Here is a 21,818-nt window from a genome sequence, read left to right on the forward strand (position 1 = left end):
GGCGTTAGCGGAGAATCCTTTTTAAGCGTCCTCTGTAGGACGTCCCACAAGAAAATTGAATCAGAGCAATCTAAGAAAATATGTTCAATTGTTTCTGGCTTGTTACATATCATACAATTTACACCCCAAGGCAGATAGATACTTTTTTCTTTTAACCATGGTTTAACAGGGAGCGTGCCACTATGCAGTAAGAAGAAAAATGTTTTAATTGACGCTCTAATAGGCATTTTTAACACGTTTCAGTACATCCCGTTCGGGTCCTAATACATACTTTGCACGATATAAAGGTACAGGGCATAGCACATCAACTAAATCCTTATACAATGGTTTTTTGCTTACTGATGACAAATAATCCCTAAAAAATGCACTTCAAGAAAACGAGCAGCATAAACAACTTCTTTCAAAAATCATTTTGCCGCTACATGCGGTGCACAAAAAGAGGATACAATGTACTGTGGTTGTGCATCACGCAGGCGCACTTGCATGACCGTACGTAGAAAGCCATCACTACATCACGCAAGAAAAAATATCGCGAAAGAAGTTGCTTAAGGAACAAGTGCGAAAGGCCAAGGCCGCCTTTCTTGACAGAATGAAAGAGATTTATTCCGTCGGTTCTCTCCCAAGTTGATCTCCAGAGAAAGAAAGCAAAAATTCTACGGATCTTTTGCACACACGTTCGCGACATGCATAGCACCTGTAGCATATAATAAATTTTCGCCACGAGAAACACATTGGAAACTGTTGCGCGCGCAAATAGCGACAGGTCGCATCCGCCCCACTTTGTTGTCTGTGTCCTAACGTGTTCCACTTGATCAGTCCACTGTTTGGTATTTTCCTGGTAACATCCTAAAGGTACGCCAAGATACCTGGACGGAGAAGTGGTAAAGTTGATCCCCTCAAGCTGTTCCGGCCTAGAATCCCACTCCCCATGCCAAAACCCTAGACACTTTTTCCAATTAATGGCACTTCCAGTGAGTCTACAGAAAGCTCTTGCGTCACGGACTGCCTCTTGTATGCTCTCTTTATTTTCACAAAAAATCGCGATGTTGTCTGCATAGGCCAATACTTTTATTTCATGCGATAAAAACTGATAACCCGTTATTTTTTCATTGCTCAACACTCTTAAACAAAAGGCCTCTAAGTAAATTGCAAACAACAAGGCTGAGGCGGGATATCCTTGACGGACACTAGAACGCACGGCTATATCTTCGCTGAGTTTCCTGTTAATTACGATTTTAGCCTGGCAATGATTGTATGCCATTTTCACACCATCTCTTATTACCGCTCCTACATTTACGTAATCCAGCAATGCAAAAAGTATGTTATGACACACCCTGTCAAATGCTTTTTCCAAATCTAACTGAATTATGGCTATACGGCCACATGACGCATCACAGCACTCTAAAATTGTTCTTGCCGTATGAATATTGCTAAAGATACTTCTTCCTATTATTCCACATGTTTGGTGTGCACCAACAATATCGGTAATTATCGTTTGAAGTCTTTTTGCAATAACCTTCATATACACTTTGTAATCAACATTTGTTAGACTTATTGGCCTATAATTTTTTACCGACTGCAATCTTTCAGGGTCTTCAGTTTTCGGTATAAGTATAATATAGCTTTTCCTAAAAGACATGGGCATTTGTTTGACGTCATAAGCCTCCGTTATGGTACCGTGAAGCATTTCTGAAATTTCTGTTTTGAAAAACTTATAAAAGGCAGTCCCGATGCCATCTGGTCCAGGTGTCTTGCCATTACTGAGGTCATCAATTGCTTTCTGAATTTCTTCTATTGCTATTGGCCTTTCAAGACCAAGTTTGAGGTCCTCATCCAGTTTGGACATAAGTGACAGAAAATCTTTTACAAAAGGATCTTGCAATTCTGCTTCGCTGCCCAACAAGCTCCGATACCGTTCAAGGAAAGCCAGTTCGATAATCTTGTGGTCTGACGAAACCATGCCACGATAGCGTATTTCTTTTATCTCCTTTTTGGTAGCATACCTCTTTTCTTCAGCTAGCGCGCGTTTGGTGGGTGTTCCTCCCACCAAAAACCGTTCCGCACGTGCCCTTACCACTGCGCCTTTATATCTTTCCTCAGCAATGGATTCCATCTGTCTTTTCACTTCTTTAATTTCTTTTCTGAACAATTCGGGTATCGTGCTATCGGCATTTAAAAGATAGTCCAGTGTGGCTTGTAGCTCGTTTGCATTTTGTTTTTCTTTATATCGTAGGATGCTTGACCTCTCAATTGCGCACATTTTTACTTCGGTTTTAAAATTCTCCCAAACCGCGGTAAAGCTTGTGGTATCATTAATCAGAGCTTCTTTGGACTTTTGGCTCACCAGTTTCACAAACGCTTCGTCTTTCAAAAGGTTTTCATCGAACTTCCAAAGGTCCCAATTAAACGCACTTGTTTTTCTTTTATTACCTACTTGGAAAATTACAAGACTATGGTCACTAAAGCTAACGTGTTTCACTATGTAGTTGCTACAAAAAGCCAAGATACTTTGCGAAATGTACACGCGATCTAACCTTGCGTGGCTTTGAAGCTGAAAGTGTGTGAACTGCGCATGGTTTCCGCGAAGAACATTACCAACGTCCACAAGGTCACAGTCCTCTGTTAAAGCTCGAAGCTGCAGCGTACATTTGTCACGAACTGGATTATTACTAACCGTGTCTTCAGGCATGCAAACGCAATTGAAGTCACCAAGTAACGCGACAATTCTGTCACACTTTTAAAAATTAGCTACGTAATAAAAAAAACATTTTCTGTCAGAACATGTATTAAGTGCGTATACACAAATAATTCGCCATTTTTTACCATGCAGAGAAAAATCGCAAAGTGCTAATCTGCCATCTTGAGAAGTTGCGACACTTTCTTCAATAATACCAATAGACCGTTTTAAAAAGATGACACATCCTCCCGACTTTCCAATGGCATTGCATACACAGACATTAAAATTTGCTATATAATTATCAGCCATGCGGTCAGCCTGCTCTTCGCTCTCAATTTTTTATTCTTGTAACGCTAAGATGTCGATATCATTTTTAATTAACAGTCGATTTAACTGTACTTGTCGCTTTCTTGCCGTTTAACCCTCTTACATTCAGCGTACCTATCCGAAGCGCTGACGGTAATTTAGAAGGTATCAAATGTGACGGGTCAAGCCGTCCGCAGTGCGATAGATTCATGATTCTGGGACTCAGACTGACGCCGCTCTGTAAGAAGTGGCCTCGCTGTGAGAAACGAGGCCGAAGCGTGTTCGTTGGCGGCACACATTGCCGACACACAGCGCTGCTCGTCCGACCCAGTTCAACCGTCAAGTGCACTTCCGGTCAGCAACCCCGCTAACGCGGGGTCACTGTCGGTGTGGTCCTTTTATCTGGCGGCACGTTGTGTTTTACTTTTGGCGAACTTCTTCTGATGACTGGTGTCTTCAGGAGTGGCTCACCAGTGCAGTCTTCGCCTCGCTTGCCGACGTCTTCATTCCGTTCACGCGGCCTCTTTGAGACAGCTGAAGTGCCGCTTTTGCCTCCGTCTTTGTCGGCGTCTTCCTTGTTAAGTTCGAACTCATGGGTTTCCATGACGGTCGCAGGAACGCTTGTGTTGTCCGAGACTTTATCATCTTCTGCTGTTTCTTGTAGCTCGTTGGCTTTGCTGTCCTGGCTGTCGTCCTTTCCTTCAGCGTTTTCAAAGGAGGGTTGCGTTAATGCTTGCCGCCTGTGCTTGATGCCACCCCACCTCCGCTGGTTGTTTCCTCCGCATCGACCTGGTCCATGAGGTGTTCGTTCACAGTGTCATTTCTACCGGACCCTGTTACGTTTGCGTAGCTACGCACACACTTGGTATCGTCGTGGCCATAACGATGGCAGAGCCCGCAGCGTGGAACTCGGCACTCGCGCCATATGTGACCCGTGCCGTGGCACCCGAGGCAGAGTGGCGGTCTCCCTGGTACATGCACTAGTGCATGGTCTTCGCCGACGCGGAGCTGGTGTGGCAGGTCTTCCACGGTTTAGCCAGCCTTCGGGCGCAGGGACACTAGACGCATGTGGGAATCCTTGTCATTACAGCCTGGCACACGCCACTTCTCCCTCGATATATTGCTAATAGTGCCGTAAGGCGCCAGGGCAGTTCTCATGTCTTCGTCCGGTGTGGTGTGCAGAAGCCAATACAGCTTCATCCTGATGTCTTGGTTGCAGGGGTCTATGACAACACACCACTGCTCCTTAACACTGAAGGCTGGCGCTGTCAAAATCTTCTGCTTGGCTTTTCCGTCTTTGAATGTTATCGCCCACACGTGATTCATTTGATACGCCCCTAGGGCCACAACTTCAGGCATGAGCTGCAGACGGTCTAAGGCATCTCGGAAATGTTCGACACGGTATGGCCTTGTCTTTACATGAGCGTGCAAAAAAACAGTAGTCGTAACGGTCGTACCTGAAGGCAACTGCGGTACAATGATCTGGTATTCCTGCGATGTCGTATCGTTCAACCTGATGCCGCGACCCAGCTGGGCCGCTGAAACCGCTTCTGAGGAGCAAGACATTCTGCGTCCGCACCGTGCGGTAGCCGGAAGTAGAATACCCGGCCACACTACCACGTTTCTACTCTAGTATGAAAAAGCGATTTCAGAAAAAGCGATTTCAGCCATAGAAAAGAATTTGCAGCCAGTAAAACTCAAGCCTTCGGTAGTTAAGCAACGTGCGGTTGACCTCTTGTCAAGGCATAATCTTGATAGGCTTGTCTGTAATGTCAAGAAAGCTAAATCCCTCACCTTAGAACTGTTTTTCTCGGCCAAGACCCATAAACAATAAATTCCTTTTCGCTCTATAGTGTCAGAGAAATGGACGTGGCAGGTCTGTGTCGCTAGTTACCTACAGAACTGCCTAGCTTCACTAGTTTTTTCAGACCCCTTTTGCCTACGTAATTCTCAGGCACCAGTTCAGTATTTGAGAGAGGAAAATCGTGGTGATTCTACAGCTTTTAGTATGGATATCGAAGACCTGTATGATTCCTTGCCGCATGACGGGTTGCTAAATTCCGTAAATGAGTGCATTAAAGAACAAGTGCAAGAGTCGGCTTTTATTGACAGATGCAGTGTTTCCACTGGAGCTTTTCTAGAAATTCTTTCAATGTACTTGAAGTCGACGCTGATTGGGTGGAGAGATGACGTTTTTCTGCAGAAATCAGGCATTTGTATTGGCTCAAAGGTTGCCCCTATTTTTAGCAACATTTACCTGAGTAAGGTTGACACCTGCTTAGAGAAAGCATTAGGTTATAGCGTTATCAAGATATTTCGTTACGTTGATGATTACCTGATTTTCTGCAATAGTGAAGAATTCGATTCCGCTGCTACCTCAGTAAGTGAGCAATTTAAACTTTATGGGGGAGGATTAACGTTTACCAAGGAATTTCCTCAGCGACGCGTAATTCAGTTTCTTGACATTTCCTTGATCTTCGAACAAAATCATGTTTCATGACAGTACTCCCCAAGAACTTCGAAGCCGTTGCTAAACTTTCAATCCAAGCATTCTAAATTAGTAAAAAACGGTATTGCCATGTCGTGCCTTAAGTCTTCCCTCACCAGATCCTGCATGCATAAATGAGCGCCAGTTTTAATGCGCAGGTCCGGCGCCTATTAGAAGCAGGTTATCCTAGTGTAGCGGTGGCCACTGTGGCTGAGCGCCTAAAGAAGTCGGTTTCGAGAGGGACGGACGTGATTACAGAAAGCAGTAATAGCAAAAAAAGAGTTGTGGCTATTCCGTATATTCATTCAGTGTCGCACAGGCTTAAAAAAGTTGCTAGTAGATATGATGTTAATGTTGCTTTCACTGCTCCCAATAAGCTAGGTAAGATATGCGCTGCCGTACAGAAAAAAGAGGAGCGGGTAAAAGGCAAAAAACGAACAGATATTTGTCCAGTAAAGCACAATAAGAACACCAGTGATACTGACTGTCGTATGGGTGTGGTTTATAATATTCCCGTTAGCTGTGGCCAGTTCTACGTAGGGCAAACGGGACGGTGTATCAATCAGAGGCTAATGGAACATAAAAGGTCGTTAACCGGTGGATCGCCTTCTAATCTTTCGCTGCATTGCCGAGATTGCAACTGCACGCCAGAGTTAGATGAATTCGCGATATTCTACAGGCATAAGAAAGAAGATACGCGTCTTATGGTAGAGGCATGGCATATCTATAATGGTGGAAGTGCGTGCGTGAGTCAGCCTTCGTTTACTTAACATAAGGAAGAGATTAGGTGCCTTAACAGTTATCTCTCACGTAGACCGGCATGTGTACCCGATTGACACGTGGTGTTACCATTCCTGAGCATGCGCAGATGAGTTTTGTGTCTTCTTTCTTTTTCCGCCTCAGTGCTCCCTTCAGTTGATAGTCGGCGTTCGTGTTGTCCACTTCTCTACTCTTGTGTCCTGTCTGCACGCCTCAATTCTATTTGCATAATGAATCCTTACCAACTAGCTCAGCTTTCTGTCGTTCTAAGGAACAAGTTCGTTCGACTCATCCTCTCCCAGGTAGACGCCCAAATGAAAATAGCGAAAACTCAGTGAATTTTTTGTACGCTTATACCCTCGCAGCACACAACACATTCATAACGTACCATATCTTAGACACTAAAAAGAGGTTGCAGACAGTGGCTCTAGAAAACATTGACAATTGCTTTCCTCTCCACCCGTCAGCCTTTCCTTTGCTTTCGAAACTTGATCGAGCCAGTAGGATTCAGGTTCACGGTAACTTCCGAGAGGCACACCCAAGTACTGCGTTGGTAACGACGACCACTTCAATCGATAATGGGCCTCCGGCGTGTCTTTCCAACTACCATGCCAGAAGCCGTAACTCTTATCCCAGTTTATCTGGGCTCCAGTTGAATCGCAAAACTTTTCAACGACAGTCGTGGCCTCCTTAATGCTCGCTTTGTTTGTGCAGAAAATCGCGATATCGTCGGCATATGCCAAGATTTTTACGTGCGCTGCCTGCAGCCGATAGCCTGCTATGCGCTCGTCATTTTCAATCGCCAAACAGTGGTTCTAGATACATAACAAATAAAAGGGGCGACAGCGGGCATCCTTGCCGCACCGACGAGAGCACGCGAAAGCTATCGGTGAGCTCCCCGTTGACAATAATGCGCGTTGAGCATTCTCTGTACACCATCATGACGCCTTTCGTTATGACGTTGCCAACGTTCGCATGTTCCAGTATGCAGAACAAAGCCTTGTGCGAGACGAGGTCGAAAGCCTTTGCCAAATCGATATGCATCATCCCGACTTGGTCGCCAATCGCATCGCAACACTCAAGCACACTTCGAGCCACGTGTACATTTGTTGTGATACTGCGGCCTTTAATGCCACAAGTCTGGTGTGGCCCTACCAATATTTTAATTACACTTTGCAGTCGTTTGGCCAAAGCTTTCGTGAATATTTTATAGTCGACATTGGCTAGAGTTATCGGGCGATATGATCCTGGCAACAAAAGTTTTTTCTCATCATCACTCTTCGGAATTAGCATGGTATACGAAGTTGTGAATGACAAGGGCAATCTTTTTCGCTCATAGGCTTCGCTGATAACTTCGTGAATAACACGAACCAATGCAGCCTTGAAGGTTTTATAGAAAGTGGCCCCTAAGCCATCTGGCCCAGGTGCTTTACCGATGGATAACTCGTCTATTGCACACTCTATCTCACTCAGGCTAATTGGCAGTTCCAGCCGTGTCCTGACTTCTTCATCGAGCTTTGGCATTAGTGAGAGAAATTAATTCTGGTAGCTACATTTAGGATTCCGCGGATGAGTTAAAATTGCTTTAAAGTGATCGGCGATCCCTGGCTTGATGTCATTTTTGTCAGACGTAATGTGATTGCCTTTTGCTAGCTGGCGGATTTCCTTCCGACATGCGTACCTTTTCTCGTCTGATAAGGCTCGTTTCGTTGGAATTTCTCCCGCCCACAACTTCTCAGACCTTGATCTCACAAGTGCTGCTTTGTATTTTTCGGTATCCATCCTTTCTAGTTCAGTTTTCACTGTTTTTAATTCGTGAACATGCACACCAGGCTCGACACTTTCCATGCTGATAAAAAATTGCAGTTGCTGGCGAAGATTTGTTCCTGCTTGTGTCTAATGACACTGCTTCTTTGAATGGCCAATGTTTTGACTTTCTGTTTCAATTCTACCCATTGAATGGCAAAGCTTCCTGGCTTAGCTGAAGTCAGGTTTTCTAGTTCCTTCACTACAGCATCGACAAAAACCTCGTGATGTAACAACTGCGCATTCATTTTCCAAAGATCCCAGTTAAAGGTGTGTTTGCTTTGTCTTTTCCCGAACATGGCAGTTACCAAACAGTGATCGCTGTATGCTACAGCTTGCACATAATATTCACAACATAAGGGCACTAATTCGGCTGACATGTATAACCTATCTAATCAAGCGTGGCTATCACGCTGGAAATGGGTAAATCGCGGGCGAGTACCGCCGGCAAAAACACTGCCCACATCTTCCAGGACATAATCATGCACCACTGCGTTTAGAAATTCGGCACTCTTATCACGAACGCGTGAATATTTTGCTCGGTCTTCAGTATAGCAAACACAGTTAAAATCTCCCAGCAGTATTACGACCTTGGAACAGTTTACGTACGCTTCAAGACGCTCAAAGAAAGATCGACGGTCCGTTTCAATATTCGGCGCGTAGATAGAAATAGCACGGTAATCCACATCACGAAAGCAAAAATCGGCCACTAAGAGACGCCCAGTTTCATACGAAAACACTGTGGGCACACAAATGCCAAAATTATTTCTTAGGAATATAGCGCAGCCGCCTGATCCACCAACAGCGTGACAAATGCACACATCAAAGTGAGCACGAAAATTGGACACCATAATGTCGGTTACCTCTTGGCTCTCAATTTTCGTTTCTTGGATTCCCACTGTATGTAAGTCATTATCCAGGAGGAGACGACTTAGCTGACATTGCCGTCTTCTTGCACTGAGCCCTCTTACATTTATAAAACGTCGCTACACGTAGCGTTCCTTCAATATTAACCGCCGTGGCTACACGGTATAATGGTGCCCATCACAGTTACACAAGGATGAGTGCTCATAAAGGTGCGCCGATAACCACGTCTAATGCCTCTAAAGGAGACGCAGCTTGACCTTCCGGAAAGGGCACTCAAGTGCAACCTGGGTTCCCCTTCCTGGCAAGGTTCTAAAAAACTAGCGCACAGGATGCCGGCCATTGCACTCACCAACCACCCAACCCCACTCGAATTAGACAGCACGGAATTACGGAGGCGGTTTACCCGTCTGCCGTGGATCGACCGTAATGTTCGGCCGCAGCTTCAAGGTCGACCTCCTTATACCTGGCGTTTTGGGCGGTGGCTCGTCTCCGCCGCTGCCATCCTGTTTCGCCGTCCGGCTAACGGTCTGGTTGTGGGGCCGTTTCCCCGTCGTTTGGCTAGTTGGGCCGGTAAGGGTGTCCATGCCTTCAGGTTCAACGAGGCAGGAGGTCACCTCCGTCTCAGGTGGGGTTTTCTCTTCAGCATTCGGCATGGCCGCGGTGCCCTCTGCAGTCGCTTGTTGGTGTCCTGTGGCAACAGCCTGAGCGACTTGTTTCGCCTCCTGTTCAAGCCGTACCGCCGGCTTTGCCACGACGTCAGCTGCTTCACCCGCCGCGGACGACGTGTCTTCCATGTCCGCCTCGTCCATGAGTAGGGTAGAGTTGTCCTCGTTGCCCACAGGTCCGGTCACGCTAGCGTACGTGCGCTCGCACTGACTGTCTTCATGACCGAAACGTCGGCAGGCACCACACCGTGGAATACAGCACTCGCGACGAATGTGGCCCGTGCCGCGGCAGCGTAGGCAGAGAGGAGCCCTGCCCGGCACAACCACGAGAGCCAGTTCCCCGGCGACGCTCACCTGATACGGAAGGTCGTCGCGCTTTACGCCAGGCTTCAACTTCAGCGTAACCAGCCTTGTTGTTGAGTTCTTATCAGCCACGCCGTGAACCCGCCAGCGCTCGCGGACGACGTCGGTGACATTTCCAAACGGCGCGAAGGCAAGACGTACGTCCTCGTCAGGAACGCTAGGCCGCAGACAATGCACTTTCAGGCGTACGTCCTGGTTGGCGGGGTCGATGACGAGACACCGGCCCCTTTGACCTGCAGCTCTCCAACGCTGACAATATTTTTCACCGCGTCGCTGTCCTTGAAGGTCACGGCCCATACATGGCTCATACGGTAGGCCCCGAGAGCAGCCACTTCCGGCAGGAGCGATAACTGAGCGAGCGCATCGCGAAAATCTTCCACCCGGTATGGGCGGGCCCTGATATCACAATGTAGAAAAAACGTATTCAAAACAAAACGCCCTGCTGGCAGACTAGGCAAAACAACTTGATACTCGTTGTCCGAGGCAGAAATCCTGTTACCGCGGCCCGTCTGGGCCGCTGAAGCCGCTCCTACGGAGCCCATGATATACACGTCCGTCACGCTCGGTGGCCGGAAGTGGAATCCGACCGCTCGGCCACGCTACCACGTTTCTACTGCAGTATGACGATTGCTTGCGCGATTTGCCGACGCGCGTACGTAAAGAAGCAAAACGATCTGGCAGCGGTGGGATTCGTACCCCCATCTCCGAAGAGACTGGTGCCTCAAACCAGCGCCTTAGACCGCTCGGCCACTTTTTTAAATTTATTACCAGTTCGGCAATTACATACAAATATTGTCAAATAAAAACGAGTGTTAAAACGTCTAGTCGTTAGTAAGACTGACGTGTCACGTTAAAATGGCTTCAACGAAGCCAAAGTGTCCAACACTGAAAGCCAATGTGGTGGATCACTTAGCAGTTTCAACGCTTCGCTTGTATAATTAACACTCTCAATAAAATAATACATTGCTGACCTCGCATGAACATCAGCATTGCGTACAGCCATACGAGTTCGCCACACACTTTGCATACACAATAGCATCAACATGTCTACCGGCACACCGTCAGGTTCAGCACATTGCAAAAAACCTTATTCCGAACGCAGTGATAGGAAGCTCCTTTTTAATGTTCTTTGCAGGATGTCCCAAAGAAAGCGGGCATCGTGGCAGTCAAGAAAAATATGTTCGACAGTTTCTTCCTTGTTACATATAAGACAGCTGTCGGACCATGGGACAAACAAGCCCTTGCTTCTTAGCCATGGCTTAACAGGCAGTGTGCCTGTATGCAGTTTGAAAAAGAATGATTTTGCGTTAGCTCGTACAGGCATATTATTGACTCGCTTGAAAACATCTCGTTCAGGCCCTAAGTAATACATAGAACGATACACTGGTGTCGGTACAAACACTTCGGCAAGATCCTTATACAATTGTTTTCGTGACACTGCAACCAAGTAGTCTTTCGAAAAACGAGCGTTTAGAAGACGTATCGCCATGGACTCTTCACACAGATAGCCCTTTAGTGCCATCGGTTTGATTGCGTGCGACGATACAACAAAATCGGGCAAAGCGTCGCACAATCTCACTTGGATTACCGTCCGCAGAAACCCATCGCTTTGATCGCGGAAGAAAACAAATCTCGACACATGTTGCTTGAAAAACAAATGCGTTAAACCAAGTCCCCCATTGCACAATGTGTGAAACAAATTACTTCTGCTCGTGCGTTCCGACACTGAACCCCAAATAAACTCTGCAAACACTCTGTGTATTTTTTTAACTGAAGATCGGCTCATGCATAGCCCCTGCAGGACGTAGAACACTTTAGCTACTAAAAAGATATTACATACTTTGGCCGTAGCAAACATCGAAAAGTTGTGGCCTCCCTATTTGTTAGTTTCCTCTTTCATTCTGCCTCTCTCGCTTGTCCAGTATTCGATTGGCTCACAGTAGGCACTGAGCGGAACCCCAAGATAAGTACCGGGTAATACACTCCACTGCATTTTGCAAAATACTTCTGGTGCATCTGGCCAATTCCCGTGCCAAAACCCTAAACATTTTGACAAACTTATGACACTACCGGAAGCATTGCAAAAAGCTTGGGCTTCTCTCACAGCTTCTGCAATGCTCTGTTTATCGCGACAGAACACTGCTATGTCGTCGGCATAAGCTAAAGCTTTTATTTCTCTACCAAGGAATGTGTACCCGCGAATATTATGGCTATGTAGAAACTTTAAACAGAAAGGTTCTAAATAAAGTGCAAAGAGCAAGGCCGAGGTCGGACAGCCTTGCTTTATGCTAGACATTACTGCAATCCGCCTGCTCAGTTTGTTGTTAATAATTCAGTTTGTGGTACAACCATCATACATCATTTTCACCCCATCCAAAATGACTGATCCGACATTAATATAATCAAGAAGCATAAACAGGATTTCGTGTGACACCCTGTCAAAAGCTTCGGCCAAATCTAGTTGTAGCATAGATACATGATCTCCCATCGCATCGCAACATTCAAGTATGCTTCGCACTATATGTATATTTGTGAATATAGTCCTGTCTTTTATACCGCATGTCTGATGTGTACCTGCTAGGGATTTCACTACACTCTGAAGGCGCTGGGCGAGCACCTTCATAAATACTTTATAATGAATATTTGCTAAGCTTATTGGCCGGTAGGCCTCTACGGATTGAAGTTTGATGTGGTCTGTTGATTTAGGTATCAGTACTACATGTGTCTGTCGGAAAGAAGGAGGCGTCCATTTTTGCTCGTAACACTTGGTTATGACGCGGTGCAGAGCCTCAGCCGTTTCAAGCTTGAAAACTTTATATATCGCTGCCCCAAGTCCGTCCGGTACAGGCGATTTCCTTGCACTAAGAGCATCTATAGCCTTCTCAATTTCTGTTACAGAAATCGGCCTCTCAAGGGCAGCCTTAAGTTCGCCATCAATTTTAGGCATCAGAGGTAAATGTTCACTTTTAAACGCAGAGATATCGCTTGTCCTCTTGCTCAGCAGCGTGCTATAGTAGTCAACGAAAGCGCGTTCTATCATTTCCCCGTCATTTGTAAGCTACCCTTGATAAACGATTTCTTTTACTTCCTTGATCATAGCTTACCTCATCTCTTCACTTAAAGCTCGCTTGGTGGGCGTTTCACCCAGCCATACACGTTCAGCGCGTGCTCTTAAAACCGCGCCACGATATCTCTCCTTATCAATCATTTCAAGTTTCGCATTAAGTTCTTTGATATCATGTGCAAATATACCAGCCGCGCCGCTTACCATGTTCAACAGGTATGCTAACGTGCATTGCAGTTGCTTTTCTTGCTTTTGTTTCTGCCGCAACACGCATGCTCTCTCTAAAGCAATTGTTTTCGCTTCGGTTTTGAACATCTCCCAAGCTTCTACAACATCTTTTGCATCCTCAAGGAGAACAGCGTCTAATTTCTCTTTTATCCTTTTAAGAAATACTTCATCTTGCAAAAGTTGTCGTTAAGTTTCCATAGGTGCCAATTAAATTTCTCTTCTTTCTGTTTCTTACCTATCGTAACCATTACCAAACAATGATCACTGAAACTGATACATTCTACACCATATTCAGAAAGTAGCGGAACTAAGTGAACAGGAACATAGATGCGGTCTAACCTTGAGTGGCTGTCTCCTTGAAAATGCGTATATTGCACATGACTGTAAGAGCCAAGAACACTCCCAACATCCTCTAGATCAACATCACACAAAATTTCATGCAGAAGTGCGGCACTTTTATCTTGGCTAAGTTGCTTTTTCGATCGATCTGTCGGCCGGCACACACAATTGAAGTCGCCAAACATTAGAACGTGTCTTTCACACCGCAAGAAAGACCTCAGATAAACAAAAAATTGTTCACGTTCTCGAGCATTATTAGGGGCGTATACACAAACTGCCCGCCACAGCAATCGAGAAAAAGAAAAATCACAAATAAGCAATCACCCCCCCTCACATGAAGTAACTTGTTGCTCTGTTATCCCAATGCTATTTCTAATAAACAAAAGGCAGCCACCAGAAGTACCATTCGCGTGGCGAACGCATACATTGTACTTATTTCTGGAAATTTCAACCAATCGGGCGTTTTTTCGTCAGATTCAATTATTGTTTCTTGGACAGCCATCAAATCAATGTATTTTTCTAGTAACATGCGACTTATCTGACACTGTCTTCGCCTCTGCGACAAGCCTCTGACGTTTAATGTCGCCAAACAAAGCGAACTGGTGAGGTTAATGGTGTCTGCCATTGTTTTAGTTATATTTAGGGTACGCCCCTACAAATTTTTTCTTAGGAAACATACGGACTCTGGTATGCAGTGATGCTCGTTCAACATGGCCCTCCCTTTCGAGCCGACGACTGCCAACCCACGAAGTCGCAGGCCCATTCCCGATCAAAGATCGGGTTTTGGAAGCTCTTTCCGGGACACTACCTCCGCTAGGGCGGAGATGGCCCGTGTGGCAGCCGTCTGTCTGGCGGCACGTTAGGTTTCACCTTCAACGTCGACCGTCGGCCTGTCTGGGTTTTCTGTGCCGGTCTTTCGGTACCCGCGCCGTCGGTGTCTCGGCTGTGTTCCTCAACATCGTCGCGCAACCGCCTTCCGGCACCCTTAGCGTCGAAAGTCATGTCCATGCTCTCGGAGATGCTGACTGTCTCGTCAACCGCGGTGGTTGAGGTTGCTTGGATAGTTGAAGACGCACTCCTCACCTCAACACCACTTTCCTTGTCTTGAACCTTGGCGGGTGGAGGCGCAGAATCAGGCACGTTGTCCTTATCAGTCCCCTCTGAGTTCGCCTTTCCGGTCTTCATTTCCAGAGTTGTAGACTGAGCATCCGCCCCATCAGCTGCTTCCTTAGCGGCCTCCTCGGCATCCTCTTGATCCATAAGGAGCTCCGATGTGTCTTCGCTCCTGCCTGGACCAGCAACGTTGGCGTACGTTCTCACGCACTGGGTCTCGTCGTGGCCGAAGCGACGACACAGCCCACAGCGTGGAACCCGGCATTCTCGTCTAATGTGTCCGGTGCCACGGCATCGGAGGCAGAGGGGTGCTCTGCCCGGGACAATGACGAGAGTCAGGTCTGCCGCGACCCGAAGCTGATGTGCTAGGTCGTCCGTTGTCATCCGGGCTTGAGTTTCAGGACCACAGACCGTGTCTTGGTTCCTTTGTCGTTGCAGCCTTGTACTTTCCACGTCTCCCATTCGTCCACTTCGATCACTCTCCCGAACGGTGCCAACGCTGTTCGGACGTCTTCATCAGGAACACCGTGCAGCAGCCAGAACAGCTTGAGCCTGACATCCTGATTGCACGGGTCAATGACCACGTATCGATTTTCTTTAACAAGAAATGCTTAAGCCTCAAGTATCTTCTTTTTTGGCGCCTCGTTCGCAAAAGTTACGGCCCACGCATGATTCATCTGATAAGCCCCGAGGGCCACCACTTCCGGCAGCAGCATCAGTCTTGAAAGCGCGTCTCTAAAGTGCTGAACACGGTAAGGCCGTACTTTAACTTCGCCGTGGATAAAAATAGTCTTCAAAACACTAGCACCTGAAGGAAGTTGTGGTAGAACCATCTGGTAGTTTGGAGAAGGCTTTTCCGTTGACCGGGAACCGCGGCCAAGGGCCGCTGTAACGGCTCCTGGGGAGCAAGACATTCCGCGACCGTTCATTGCGGTGGCCGGAAGTGGAATCTACACCGCTCGGCCACGCTACCACGTTTCTATTGCAGTATAACGATCACGTGCGCGTTTCGCCAATGCGCGTACGTAAAGAAGCAAAACGATCTGCAAGCGGTGGGATTTGAACCCACCCCTCCGAAGAGACTGGTCCCTTAAACCAGCGCCTTAGACCGCTCGGCCACGCTTCTACAGCAGTATGACAATTGCGCGCGCGTTTCGCCGACGCGCGTACGTAAAGAAGCAAAACGATCTGGCAGCGGTGGGATTCGAACCCACGCCTCCGAAGAGACTGGTGCCTTAAACCAGTGCCTTAGACCGCTCGGCCACGCTACCGTTTTTTATTGCCAGTCCTTGACATATCACCACAACACAGATTCCTTAAATCATATGCACAAAAACTTAACACACATGAAACTTCACAAGGAAACAAAAGAAAAAACAAAAGAGAAATAAATAATGAATACAAAAACCGAACAAGAAACAGTAACGTACACATTCGTTGCTGTCCGCTACTGGGACATGACATTGTCCCATTAAACTTATTTGAGCGCTGTCAGGGGTTCAACCCTCGACAACCACTCAGGAACCGGCTGTTGCAATTTCTGCACTTCTACATATCGCTGCCTACAGTCTCGTAAGTATACACGCGCCGGTCGGGCATCCGGGTCACAACGGTAGCCCGCCATTCTTGCGCGCCATAAACAGTGGAGGCCAGTAAGCATGATGATGTCGTACGAGAATCCTTCGTCATAATTTACTGCCAGAAACCTGATTCCGTGTGGATCTATCGGCAACTCCTTTTTTAATGTCCTTTCCAGCACGTCCCAGAAGAAAACCCCCTCCCAACAGTGGATGAAGACATGATCTATGCTTCCCGGTTTTTTACAATTAAGGCAGTGGGTTCCCCATGGCAAGTAGAAACCACATTGTTCCAGGAAGATTTTAACAGGTAAGGTACCGGTATGTAGTTTAAAGAAGAAAGATTTAGTGGCTGGCTCAACTGGCATCTTCTTCGCCCTTTTAAATACGTCTAGGCCTGGGCCTCCACTGTACACGGCTCTGTACATGGGTACAAGCAAAACACTATCACACAAATCCCGGTAAAACTTTTACCCTTTTACACTCCACAATTATGCACTAGAAAAATGAACACGCAAAAAGGAAACACTCTGAATTATTTCCCTGAAGAAACCACGAACTGGTCCTGGCATTAAAAGTGGTCTGGTGTGGACGCCCATCTTCCATGCCATAACCCCAAACATTTCTTACAGTTAACGAAGCTGTTAGTGACGTTACCAAACTTTCCGGCCATACTAACGGTATTCAATACACTCTGCTTATTTTTACAGCACACAGCCACATCGTCAGCGTATGCCAATAGCTTCACCTCTGCTGATTGAAGACAAAACCCCTTAAAATATTCATTTTCGATGATGGCCTGACATAGCGTTTCTATGTAGACACAAAACAGGAGCGGACTGAGTGGACAACCCTGGCGAACGGAACGCTCCACCTTAATGGGGGCCCCCAACGTCTGATTAATTATAAGTCTGGTATAGCAGCTCCGGTACGCCATGTTCACCCCCTCAGTGATTATGTGGCCAAACTTAACGTGTTCAACAATGGTAAGCAATATCTTGTGAGAAACACAATCGAACGCCTTCTCCAAGTCTAGCTGGAGGATGGCTACTGCATCGCACATGGCGTCACAACACTCCAGCGCATACTTCATGTTATGGATGTTAGTGAAAATGGTTCTTCCACGAATACCACACGTCTGGTGTGGGCCGACTACTTCCTGAATAACTGACTGGACCCGTCGTGCCAACACCCTCATGAATATTTTGTAGTCGCAGTTAGTAAGCGTATGGGTCTGTAGGAGGAAAGTTGCTTGAGCTTTTCGGTCTCTTCTGTTTTCGGTATTAATACTGTATGGGACTGGCCAAAGGATGGTGCAAGTATTTTCAGTTCGTATGCTTCATTGAAAACGGCGGTTAAGATACGAGCTAGGTGGACTTTAAACGAATTGTACCAAGCGGCACAAACACCGTCAGGTCCTGGCGACTTGCCAGGATTCTGGTCTTCGATGGCCTTCATCACTTCATATTCTGTTAGTGATCGTTCTAAGGTTTCTTTAACTTCGCTCGACAGCTGTGGCATTCGTTCCAAAAAGAAATCCTTGAAATCGTGTATGTTGAAAGGCCTGAATGCAAAAAGTTCGATGTAATGCTCAAAGAAAGCACGCCCCATATTATTGTTATTCGTTAATACCATCCCTTCATATTCGATGGCCTCAATCTGCTTACGTCTCGAGTGCTTTTTTTCCTGTCCCATCGCTCTTTTCGTTGGCGTTTCCCCGCTTGATAGCCTTTCTGCTCTCGCGCGCACGAGCGCACTTCGGAAGCGCTCTTCGTCGAACACCTCGAGCTTCTTCTTAACAGCGCGCATATCTTCTTGATAGGCCCCCGGTTGCATGCATTCGAGCTTCGCCAATTTTTCCAATAATGATTTTAAATCCTTTTCTATGGCCTTTGCTTCATATCGGAGTACGCTACTTCTTTCAATCGCCTTCATTTTAAGGGTTTGTTTCAGCAACTCCCATTCCTCACCAAGTTTCATAGAACTGTCTGTTCCAAAAGAATTCAGAACAGCCACTACCTTTTCGTTAAAGGTTTCATCCCGTACCAGTTCTGCATTCATTTTCCAGAGTTCGCAGACGAATTTGTTCCTTCTTTCTTGCTGCCCACCCTGCATTTTACTAGGCAGTGGTCAGAATATGATATGGCGGTAACTGTATAGCACTGGCATTTTTCTACTAAATCATATGAAAGATAGATACGGTCTAATCGTGCGTGACTTGTGCCCTGAAAGTTGGTGTACATCAGGTCTCGCTGAGCCCTAAAACAGTCAGCGATCTCTTCTAATTCGAATTCCTGCATTATCTGCGCCAGGATGTCGCTACTTTTGTTATAAACTACGCATCGCATAGACCTATCCTCGGCGTTCAATACGCAATTGAAATCCCCAACACAGGCTATCGTTTTTTGCACAGAGGAGTGATGTTTTAGGTTCAAAAAGAAAGTTGCCGTCTCTTGCACCGTATTAGGTGCATAAATCCACAACACGCGCCATTGGACATGGCAATAGCTGAAGTCACAAATGACAATTCGACCGAAAGTGCACGAGTAGTAACCCTCTAGGACAAGACCAGGGAGCTTCCTTACGAACAGCACACACCCCGCTGAACTCCCTAAGGCGTGGCTCACTACAGCATAGTAGTTATACGTGAACCTCTGCACCATGCTGCTGGTCTCCTCCTCGCCGTCTACCTTGGTTTCTTGCACGGCTAGAACGTCGAGGTCGTGGTCCACTAGTAGTCTGTAAACCTGACTCTGTTCCCTTTTGGCAGCCAGACCTCCAACATTTAGCGTGCCAAGGCTAAGCGACGGGTTGGTAGCCATTACTGAGGTAAACCGGAGGGGAGAAGGCCCGGAGCATGGTGCTCACCTTAACGCCTAGCTGACCGCTAAACGCCTCCGTGGCCATCCGGTGGCCGTCACCCTCCTGCTGCAGGGACCTCTCGAGCGGTGCTGAGACAGATTGGACGCGGGCGCCAGTTGGGGCCGCGTTGTCTTCCTCTGCCTGAGTAGCCTCCGTAGCTAGCTGGAGGCTCTCATTTTCTTGCGGGGCCGTCATCACGCTCTCGAGTGTAGCTGCTGGCTCCTTGAGGGGAGGGACGTTGTTCCGTCCTCCTTCGGTCGGCGTGGTCTTCCCGCTCGTTTCTGCCGCCGCGTTGACGTTTCCAGCTCCTTCGGCCACTTCCTCCGCCTCGGTCACGTCCATCATATGTTCTGAGCTTGACGGCTCGCTCTGCGCCGAGCCAGCGGCTACTGCGTAAGAACGTACACCGTCCGCGTCATTGTGTCCGAAAAGCCTGCACCGGGAAAAACGCGGAACTTTACATTCTCGTCGAACGTGGCCAGAGCCCCGGCAGCGCAGGCACTGCATGGGGCGACCTGGGGCTACCACCAGCGCAAGCTCGCCGGCGACGCGGATCTGGTGGGGCAGGTCGTCAACCTTCATCCCAGTTTTGAGCTCCAGCAGCACTGCTCGTGTGGTAGAGCCTTTGTCGGAAACGCCATCCACTCGCCAGCGCTCCCGGGTCACTTCAGTCACTTTGCCGAAGGATGCCAGCGCGGTCTTCGCGTCTTCGTCATCCACCCCATGCAGAAGCCAGTGGAGACGAAGCTTCACCTGTTGTTCCTTGGGGTCGATCACCAGGCAGCGACACCCCTTCACCTGAACCTCCTTTAGTGCCGCTAACTTTTCAGCAGCCTCGGGTGTCTTCATCGTTACCGCCCATACATGGTTGATCTGGTACGCTCCTAGGGCGACGACGCCAGAGTGCATACCAACAGCTTGAAGCGCGTCTCGAAAATCTTCTACACGAAACGGGCGAACACGAGCGTCGCCGTGCAAAAAAAAAACTGTGTTTGAAACTATGCGTCCTGTTGGTAGCCGAGGCAAAATAATCTGGTAATCCTTATCTTCCACCGTCGAAATCCTGTTGCCGCGGCTAACAGCCACATATGCCGCTCAATTGGAGCCCATGATCCCGCGATCCGTTCAGCTCGGGAGCCGGAAGCAGAATGATCGGCCACGCTACCACGTTCCTACTGCAGTATGACGATTGCGCGCGCGTTTCGCCGACGCGCGTACGTAAAGAAGCAAAACGATCTGGCAGCGCTGGGATTCGAACCCACGCCTCCGAAGAGACTGGTGCCTTAAAACAGCGCCTTCGACCGCTCGGCCACGCGACCATTTATTTATTTATTTTATTGCCCGTCTTCGACACAGTATATGACAAAAGTACACAAAATATATAGTGCGCCAGAAGGCACAAGTGGCCTAACTGCCACTGAGGCCTGGCGTTGTCATCTTTAACATCCCCAGAGCTCTACCAAAGGCTCCAGTCTTGACAGCCACTCAGGAACATCTGTTTTCTGTTTCAAAGTCTCCAGGAATCTGTGTAACGCCTTCGCGAAAATACATGCGTGTTGGTCGCGCGTCCGGATCACAAAAATAGCCAGCCAATCGGGAGCGCCATATTCTGTGGAGGCCCATCAGCATAATCTGGTCAAAAGGGACGCCGTCCTCATTATCGGTTGGCAGGCACCTGATCCCGTGAGATACTAGCGGCAATTCGTTTTTAATGGTTCTTTGGAGTACGTCGCAGAAAAATACCCCTTGCCAGCAATGAAGAAATATGTGATCTCTTGTCTCAAGCTGCTTGCATATAAGGCAGTGGGAACCCCACGGTAGAAAGAAACTCCTTTCCTCTAGAAAAGACTTCACAGTTAAAGTTCCAGTGTGTAACTTGAAAAAGGAAGATTTGGCTCCCGGCAACACCATTTTTCGAACTCTCTTTAAAACATTGCTACCTGGGCCTCCAGAGTGTATGGCCCTGTCCAAGGGCACTGGAAACAGCGCCTCACAAACATCCCTGTACAATGTTTTCCTTTTAACGCTACTGAACTACTGCATCGAAAAACGTACGCTTAGAAAGTTGACACTTTGAACTACTCCTCTGAAGAAACCACAAACACTTTTTGAAGTACATTGCGTTGTAACAACATACTCAGGCAAAACTTCCCTGAGTCTTTGTTGATACACGGTGCGTAGGAATGGGTCTCTAACATCACGGAAAAATTAAAACCTGTTTACAACCTGTCGCACAAACAAATGTCCCAGTCCTAAACCACCGGCCTTCACCTGCCGAAACAAGTTCGTGCGGCTGCACCTCTCCCATGTGGACGCCCAAACAAAGACAGCAAATACAGGGTGCAGCTTCTGCACGTTTACTCGGGAACAATGTAGCACATGCATTGCATACCACAACTTACTGATAAAAAAATATTGCAGACCGTAGCTCTTGCGAAGACAGATAGATGAGCGCTTGTCCATCGGTCCGCTTTTTCTCGCGTCTCTTGCAGCTGCGCTCGCCAGTACGGATCAGTGTCTCTATAATATTGCAGCGGCACCCCCAAGTACTTCGGAGGCGTTGTCGCCCAAGCCACGTTGGTAAAAGTGTCTGGGGTTGAAGGCCATTCTCCGTGCCGAAATTCCAGACACTTATCCCAATTCACCCGACTTCCGGTTACCTCACTGAAGCACTGCACTCTTTCAACTGTTTTACTAACACTTT

The 21,818-nt window shown here is 47.5% G+C and overlaps 1 non-coding gene across 1 annotated transcript; it reads right to left on the reverse strand.

The window, feature by feature from the left end:
• Nucleotides 1-15,864: 15,864 nt before the first annotated feature.
• TRNAL-AAG (transfer RNA leucine (anticodon AAG)) lies at nucleotides 15,865-15,946 on the reverse strand. The gene has a single exon. It is a non-coding gene; the product is annotated as a tRNA-Leu (tRNA).
• Between the last annotated feature and the right edge of the window lie 5,872 nt (nucleotides 15,947-21,818).

This window comes from Dermacentor variabilis, chromosome 1 (genome assembly GCF_050947875.1).
Source record: "Dermacentor variabilis isolate Ectoservices chromosome 1, ASM5094787v1, whole genome shotgun sequence".
Lineage (NCBI taxonomy): Eukaryota > Metazoa > Arthropoda > Arachnida > Ixodida > Ixodidae > Dermacentor > Dermacentor variabilis.